We start from the raw sequence: 8,895 nt of genomic DNA, 5'->3' as shown, positions 1-8,895 counted from the left end.
TGAACCCAAAAGCAGACAGAGACAGAGCTGGTAAAGATAAGGTTATTTATTAATAACACAGAAAGTAATGAGGCAGAGTGGTTAGCAGGAGAATGGGACTGAGATTTGGCTCGATTCCAGAATCCAAATGTAAGCTGGCAGGATTTGGCTGGCAAGAGGGTGGGACGGGTGTCTCAGGAAAGTGGTCTGGTGAGTTCTGTGGCTGGCTGAACTGACTGACTGATCCGGTCTATAGGGCTTCATATCCCGTAGTGACTCCCTGAAGACAGGGAAAATCCAGTTAGTTCGGCAGGCAGACAAAATATTTAACGTTTCAGGTTCTGAACAGACAAGTTGGCTGGGACGTGCTCCTACTAGGAATGACAACAATCCAGCAGGGACTGGATGTCTGGTCTGTCCTTCATAATGGGAGGCTGATTGGTGTGATGATGAACAGGTGTGTGAGTGGTGATTGCTGGCAGGTGTGGGAAAACGCCACAATCTCCACTGAAGAGGGACAAAGAGAACAACGCAGATAGACACACAAAACTGAAACACACCAAGAACTTCTCATTCATCTAAAGGCATAAATAAATCCATAACACACTCACTCCCAAGTGAGGTAACTGGCTCATCCAGGTAACTTCAGGTGTAACGTCCCAATTAACCCGTACTACGAAAGGTGGATAGGTGTTACCCGAGGTCTGTTGCCATGGCAATTTACTCTAAACTTTTGTTCATGGTTAACTCGAGGTTACCCACCACATCTGTACTCAGTGTTAATGATGAGAAGTAGGATCTTAATACACACCACTTATAAATATTTTTAGATTTCATCGTCCTTCATCGACTTCTTGCACTGCAGTTGAAGCTGAAATGAAGTTATTCTTAACACAGCAGCATTCATACAGCAAGCCCCGCAGCTTCCGTGATTTTAGAGATCATCCATCCATCTATCCATCTTCATCCGCTTATCTGTGACCAGCGGGGGAAGCAGCTCCAGCAGGGGACCCCAAACTTCTCTTTCCCGAGCCACATTAACCAGCTCTGACTGGGGGATACCGAGGCGTTCCCAGGCCAGTGTGGAGATATAATCTCTCCACCCTCGTCCTCCCAGCTGGACGTGCCTGGAACACCTCCCGATCCAGTGCGAGCTGAAGGTCACGGACCGATGATGCCATCAGGACCACATCATCCGCAAAAAGCAGTGACGAGTTCCCAAGCCCACCGGACCGCAGCCCCTCCTCGCCACGACTACACCTCGATATCCTGTCCATGAATATCACAAACAGGATTGGTGACAAAGCGCAGCCCTGGCGAAGGCCAACCCTCACCTGGAAAGAGTCTGACTTACTGCCGAGTATTTGGACACAGCTCTCGCTTTGGATGTACAGGGATTGGATAGCCCTATGAGGGCCCCCCTCACCCCATACTCCCACAGCACCTCCCACAGTATCGCCTGGGGGACCCGGTCATACGCCTTCTCCAGATCTACTAAGCACATGTACACTGGATGGGCATACTCCCAAACCTACTGCAGGATCCTTGTGAGAGTAAAGAGCTGGTCAGTTGTTCCACGACCGGGACAAAAACCGCATTATTCCTCTTCGATCTGAGGTTCAACAATCGGCCGAACCCTCCTACCCCTGTAATTGGCACACACTCTCTGGTCCCCCTTTTTGAATAGGGGAACCACCACCCCAGTCTGCCTTGGGCACTGTACCAGACTTCCACGCAATGTTAAAGAGACGTGTCATCCAAGACAGCCCCTCCACACCCAAAGCTTTTAGCATTCCTGGGGCTTTGCCACTGTGGAGTTGTTCAGTGACTTCCTCCAGGGAAATTGATGAGAAACCCCCATCAGCCTCCAGCTCTGCCTCTACTAGAGAGGGCATGTCAGTCGGATTTAGTTCCTCAAGTGTTCCTTCCACCGCCCAATTACCTCCCTACTTGAGGTCAACAGGGTCCCATCCTTCCTGTACACAACTTGGACGGTTCCCCGCTTACCCCTCCTGAGATGGCAGACAGTTCTCCAGAAACACTTTGGTGCCGACCGAAAGTCCTTCTCCATGTCTTCTCCAAACTTCTCCCACACCCGCTGCTTTGCATCTGCCACAGCAGAGGCTGCAGCCCTTCGGGCCTGTCGGTTCCTTGCTGCCGCCTCCGAGGTCCTCCGAGACAAAAATCCCGGAAGGCCTCCTTCCTCAGTCGGACAGCTTCCCTGATCACCGGTGTCCACCACGGTGTTCGAGGGTTACCACCCCTTGAGGTACCTAAGACCTTGAGACCACAGCTTTCCGCTGCAGCTTCAGCTTCACCAATCACGCCTTTCCAGGTTTCTCCATCATTGCCCACATGCGCGTTGAAGTCTCCCTACTGGAGCCCCATACAGAACTCCATTCAGGGTCTCCAAGAAGGCTGAATACTCTACACTGCTGTTTGGTGCATATGCACAAACAACAGTCAGAGTTGCCTCCCCCACTACCCGAAGGCATAGGGAGGCGACCCTCTCGTTCACCGGAGTAAATGCCAACGTAGCGGTGCTCAGCCGGGGACTTGTGAGTATCCCCACACCCGCCTGGCGCCTCACACCTTGAGCAACTCCAGAGAAGAATTGTGTCCATCCCCTATTAGGGAGTACGGTTCCAGAACCGAGACTGTGCGTGGAGGTCAGCCCCACCAGATCTAATTGGTAGCGCTCCAATTCCCGCACAAGTTCCCGGCTCCTTCCCCCACAGAGAGGTGACATTCCACATCCCCAGAGCTAGCCTCTGCCACCCGGGTCTGGTCCATCGAGGCCCCTGACCTTCACTGCCACCCATGTGGCAGCGCACCCGACCCCTGTGGCTCCATGGCAAACCCGGCCACCACGCGCTCGCCGACGAGTCCTCCCTCTGGGCCTGGCTCCAGACAGGGGCCCCGGGCTTCCTCCAGGCAGGGTCTCTCCTCCTCTTCCTCATTTTGTCATCAAGGGTCTTTGTGAACCATTCTCAGTCTGGCCCCTCACCTGGAACCACTTTGCCTTGGGAGACCCTACCAGAAGCACTAGGCTCCAGACAACACAGCCTCCAGGTTCACCGGGGCACGCAAACCTCTCCACCACGATAAGGTGATGGTTCCCGGAGAGGATTATTATTATAATTTATTTCTTTATTTTTTATTAATTAACTTCTAGAGATCAATTTAATTAATAAGTTAATTAATTAATGGGACTGTTTCTGTGATGTAAACTATCTGTAACCGATAATTGAATTAGGTAGGTGTTTTCACATATTTAGTCTATTTTACATGTCCAAAATAGCTTATAGGCTACGGAGCCAGGGTGGGGATTAATAAACCAAGAAAAAAAATCCATGATGAAAGTGTCAAATTTACAAGAAAAATGACAAATCCCTGTCAAAAAGTGACAAAAAATCACTATCACTCTGGTGTTTTTTTTCTGAATATGCCCACGGCAAAGTCTCTAAAGTGCATGGTAGTGATTGTATTTCCTCACTGCTAAATCTGATTGCAAAGTCTAATATAACTTTCCACTGCATGCATAATACACGGCAGAGGGGCGTGTGTGTGATGTTGCAGCCTTGCAAAGTAAAGTTTCCCTCATAAATGTGTGACTATAATGTTTTTAACTTGTAGATTAAGCTTGGAAATTTTGTCTCGGATTATTACCTCACTCCACTGGCCCCTTTTTATTTATTTATTTATTTTTTTTACAATGGACCTTATGCGCAGTTGTACCTTTACATCTTAATCATATTATAAATAAAAGAAGCCCGTAAAATATATAATAGAGATTTGAACTACAATAAGAATGCTGTGAAGATAATTAGGCTGCAAATTAACTCCATGTGACGCCAACAAGCCTCCCTGGCTTTGTCGGCTGCCACAGTGGTAGATTTGGCCATTAATGTGTCTTTAAAGTCATATCCTGACACAATCAAAATGCATTCTTCCTGGGGAAATGAGGCGTTGAGAACAATCTCTGTCTGCACGGCCGAACAAGCCGTTTCTATGCGAACGCGCACCAACTCCAATTAAGTTAAGTTCCTAGTACAGGCCACTGATGTCACTAGGCAGGTGTCAGGGCAGGGTGTTATTGGACAGTTCCAATGAAAACTATTTATTGCATGATTTTTGTTTTTATGTTGTTTGTATTTGTGTGTGTGTGTGTGTGTGAACATAGTGATGATTAAGTGTTCAGACAGCATTCTATCATGCTTCAACACTTAACCATAAAACTTAAAATTAATTAAATGGACTCACATTTTCTCCTGTGACTGTCACCAAACAGACATTGCAATATGACCAATGGGAGCTGAGGGACAGCGTTCAGTCGGTCATCATGTCTGCTACAGCTCACTCACTGCTGCATAGTGAACTGCTAACCTGGCAGAGCACACTTGAACCTTGACACAGACGGAGGGAAAACTGTGCAGCTTTGAGCTTCAGCAGGCCATTTCAACTTGCTGACTTGTATCATTTTTACTGGAATGCAGTGAAAGGCCTTAATAAATCAATTAGATTAAAAGAAACATATCTGTCATGTTCATTTAATAGCATATTGGACACTGTTAGTGTTCGACGAGGGTGTCATAACATGGATTGATAGAGCTGAAACACATTGAGGGGGATTGATGGGGTTTCATTTGATTTCATTAATGTGGATCAGTGTTCAAAGGGCCAAATGATGTGCAAGTCACAAGTCATCTTTCAAGTGGCTTAATGCCAGCTCATCCTCTTTCTGTGGTGTGTAAGCATGATGGACAATTAACTGGATAGATTCTGAGACTGGAGGGGGATTTCTCTGATGGAGCGCAGCATGGAGTTTAAGTGTTTCTCTGTACAGATCAAAGCACATAAAGTTTCACACAACAGAGCGCATACAGATGTGGCCACCGCATGCTTTTCTGACACTTTTAAGTTAAGTTCAGACTGAAGCAGATGTTATCACGATTACATATTAAGTCAATATAAATATATGTGTGGACACGAATTTGCCAATTCCAATTATAAGTATGAACAGTTAAGTATGAACATACGGAGACAACAAAAACAGGGGTTAGCAGAAATAGCAGAAAAACCTGGAGCTCCTATTAAGTTTTAATATCAGTCAGATGCCAGGGCTTAGCTGGTAACATCCACAGACACACAAATAGGAAAAATGAGAGAGCACAGGTCAGCTCAAATGTGATTAAAGCTCAGTGAAAGAGGGCAAACTCATGTTGTAACCACCGTTGCAAATAGGTGGATGCTGACTGAGTTAATAACCCTTAATAATAACTTATATAGGCCTAGTTTTGTACTGAACTGAACAGACCAAACCAAATTTATTACTCAGTTTAAGACAGTCAGAAACAGTGCCGAGCATCATAGCTGCATAATTTATATTTGCTGATCAACGTATTGAAGTGCATTGGAGAAGTGATGCAACTGCTTAGCTTTAAGAAAAAAAAAGAACAAAGTCAGAGACTACATCTACAAATTTATTTATTTGAAACAGCAAAGTAATTTGTTGTTTCCACCTCCACTTGGTGGTGTTTTTAAGAATACTCATATTTCAGAGCATTTCACTTCAAGCAGTTCTAAAATATTACTAAATAATCCTAACCCTTTAAATGTGTTTCCCCATTATTACCCTTTTATTTGGCCCCTTATTACCCTGTTACATACATTTCAGTCTACTTTTACCCAGATACACCCGTTGTTAATACCAAGCTATTACATGACGACCCACTCCATGACGTGCTGCTACTGTTTATTCATTATTACTGTTCACCACAGCAATTCCTTTAATTATGTAAATACTGGACCATAACATTTCCTTTAACTATGTAAATATTGTACATATCCACACTCCTTTATATTTTATTTTATATTTTTACTCTGATATTTACATACGTCTTTATATACCAACTTTCTATCTTTACTTATATTCCTTTTGCCTTTTGTGCAATGTGTGAAACTGTGACACAGAATTTCCTCTCGAGGATCAATAAAGTATTTCTGATTCTGATATTACCTACTGATTTCTTTGGTATTTTCACAGTATGACTGAATTATTACCTCTCTATTATCAAACTGTCACCATTTTATTTCCGAGCTATAATATAAAATGCTACCAAAAATGCAAGTCCAGCAAAATTGTATGTATGTATGTATGTATTTTATATTTTCTTGACCTGCAGTACTTACTTTAATCATCATCAAGAGTCTCGGGCCTTGTTGATGAGGCCAGCTGCAGTAGGGAAGAAACTATTCTTGTGGTATGAGTTTTTGGTCTTCATAGGCCTCGGTATCTTGCTATAGGAGTGTTTCAAAAACTGGGGTAAGAGGGGTTCAGCCACAATCTATCCTGCATGCAGGTCCAGTGGGGATGGCTGGTTGCAGCCCATCACCTTCTCAGCAGAGCAAACAATACACTACAGTCCGCCCTTGTCCTTACCTGTGGCAGCAGCGTAGCAGATGGTGACAGAGGAGGTGAGTCTGGACTCAATTATGTACTATCATTGACTTTGGTAGACTTAGCTATATGAAAAATCAATGGCAGTCTCAAAGGTGTGAAATGAATCTTGAACTTGAAGCAGGTTTTCAGCAGTAATGTAAACTATGAAAGTATGCCAATAGATAAATCTGCCCAATTCTTTTAATTTTGGAACAGAGAACATGACAAATACCAGGTCACCTGTGTAAAAGTTTGTGGACTACTTATTTGACGCTGCGAGTTTGGCAGATCTTTTTTTTTTGGAGCCAGAAGTGACCATGTTTGGATGAGATGTTGGAGTTGGGGAGGGATACGCTTTGCTATGCTCTTTATTAACAGGTCGCACTGGTAGCGACTTGTCAAGCACACGGTAGCGTCTATTTTACTCTAAATGGGACCATTATTTACAAAATGAACGTCATGTTGTACTAAAGAAGACTTAAAACTAACAAATAAGACCATAAATTCATTTGTCATAGAATTCTCAACAAAAGACTTCTTTTGCAGCCAGTGGAGTCGCCTCCTGCTGGCCATTAGAGGGAATGCAGGTTTAAGGCACTTCCACATGGGCTTCACTTTTTACACCACAAGGCTTTGTCCACTTGTTTTATACAGTCTGTGAAGGTGACCCAGGACACAGGCTGCATAACCGAATGCAGGTATTTATTTCTGATGTCTTAGTTGGTCACTGCTAAGTATGTAATTCATCTGAAAATTACCTGCAGGGGAATTAAGGATAGAAATTAATTACAGGCTTGAGTTGCTTCAGTCTGTGTGCTGTCATGTTGTGCATCATGTTCCATACCAGCAGGCCCTGTCACTTGCCTCTTGAAAGTGATTGCCATCTAACAAAATTAGAGAGAAATACGACACAGGACATTTCTAGTGCAGCAACAGAGCAAGACAATCAAGCTCCATTTCCCTTTACTGTGGCCTTGTATACCAAGTAGCCATCATCACCTGGTGAGCCCAGTCATGATCTCTAGAAAAATGACAACAAGAACCTTGTCCGGTCAATCACTCTACCTGTCCAACGCTGAAACATGTTGGATTTATAAAAAAATACAGCTCCAAGAAGCATAAAACTGATTCATAACAGATGATATTTGGAGCAAAGCTTAAAGTTGAGAGGCTGGGTCTGACCTTTCTTTGAAATAAGCTTACATGTCAGCAACTGATGCCATGGGCAATGTTGCTTTCAGGCACCCAGTAAAAATAAATATTTTCTGACATCATGAACTAATGGTTGACAGCACTTTTCAAATAAAAAAAAACCAGCCTGTCCTCACCAGAAAACGACCATATAGTTGTTTGAGCAGGTTACAACCGGTCATAGTCTATGGTCACGACCCATATTTACATTTAATGTGGCCCAACCTCTTGTGGTCGTGTGATGGTAGCAAAGGAGGAAGTCAGGTATATAAGTCAGGTAAGTCAGTAGTATAAAAAGTGAGAAAGTAAGGAGGTAGATGCGCTGGACGAAACGTACTTACTTACAAACCACAATATTTTCCTTAACATAACGTTAACCACGTGTTTAATGTCATGTGACTCATGTAATGTAGTTAAGGTCTGATTACTCCAGAATGGCTGTAGCTGGACTGGTTGGGACGGTAAAAACGCTCGCATGTGTCATTATGAGAGGCATTGTTAAACAACCTATTTTGCCGTTTGGGTGTGAGGACATGGAGATGATAAGACATTGAGTAGTATTGCCAAGTGTGACCAGTAAATTACATTAAAGATGCAATGTGTAAGATATGGCCAGAATTTCAGGTTTTTTTGCTAACCTTATCAACAGAATGTTAAGAAGAAACAGTTCTGACGTTATGTGAAAGACGTCTATGTAGGTTGCACTTTTGCTGAAATAGCTTGATGTCATTCACACATTAACAGAAACAAAATAAAACTCACCAAAACTGGTTAGTCTTTCCACTATTCCAACAATCACCAGCTCTGCTTTGATCAAAATAAACCCCTAATTTACAGTTATAGTACGTGAAAATATTCTGACTCTACCCACTGTTGCTGCCTCTCGCTCCTCTCCTGCTTGACGCCTCTCTTGTCCCCGCCTTTTCTAACCACACATTCATCCTGTCCTGTTTGGAGCCACCGCAAACCACCTCGTTACTGTATTCTCTGTCGTCAAATTGGCCAGCGTGTTTGTCCTAATCCAGAAACGTTCACTGGGAAACCATGTGGTTCAACATATTTGATGAAGCTGATGTATTTGCGTTATTCTTGCAAATCTTGGGTTGTATCCACATGGTTGCACTTATTGTAAATTGCTCTGGACCAAAGCATCAGAAAAATAAATGTAATGTAACACATAACCCAGAACAGATCTATCAGCAGTTGGTTATACAGCTAAACCCATTTCTGCTGCACTGTTTCACATTAGTATAACAGTCACTTTCCAGGCAGCTCTGCATGTG

This window comes from Micropterus salmoides, unplaced genomic scaffold (assembly GCF_014851395.1).
Source record: "Micropterus salmoides isolate LMB-PRFRI ecotype aquatic unplaced genomic scaffold, ASM1485139v1 Ms_hic_scaffold_18, whole genome shotgun sequence".
Lineage (NCBI taxonomy): Eukaryota > Metazoa > Chordata > Actinopteri > Centrarchiformes > Centrarchidae > Micropterus > Micropterus salmoides.
This window is presented reverse-complemented; position numbering follows the sequence as displayed.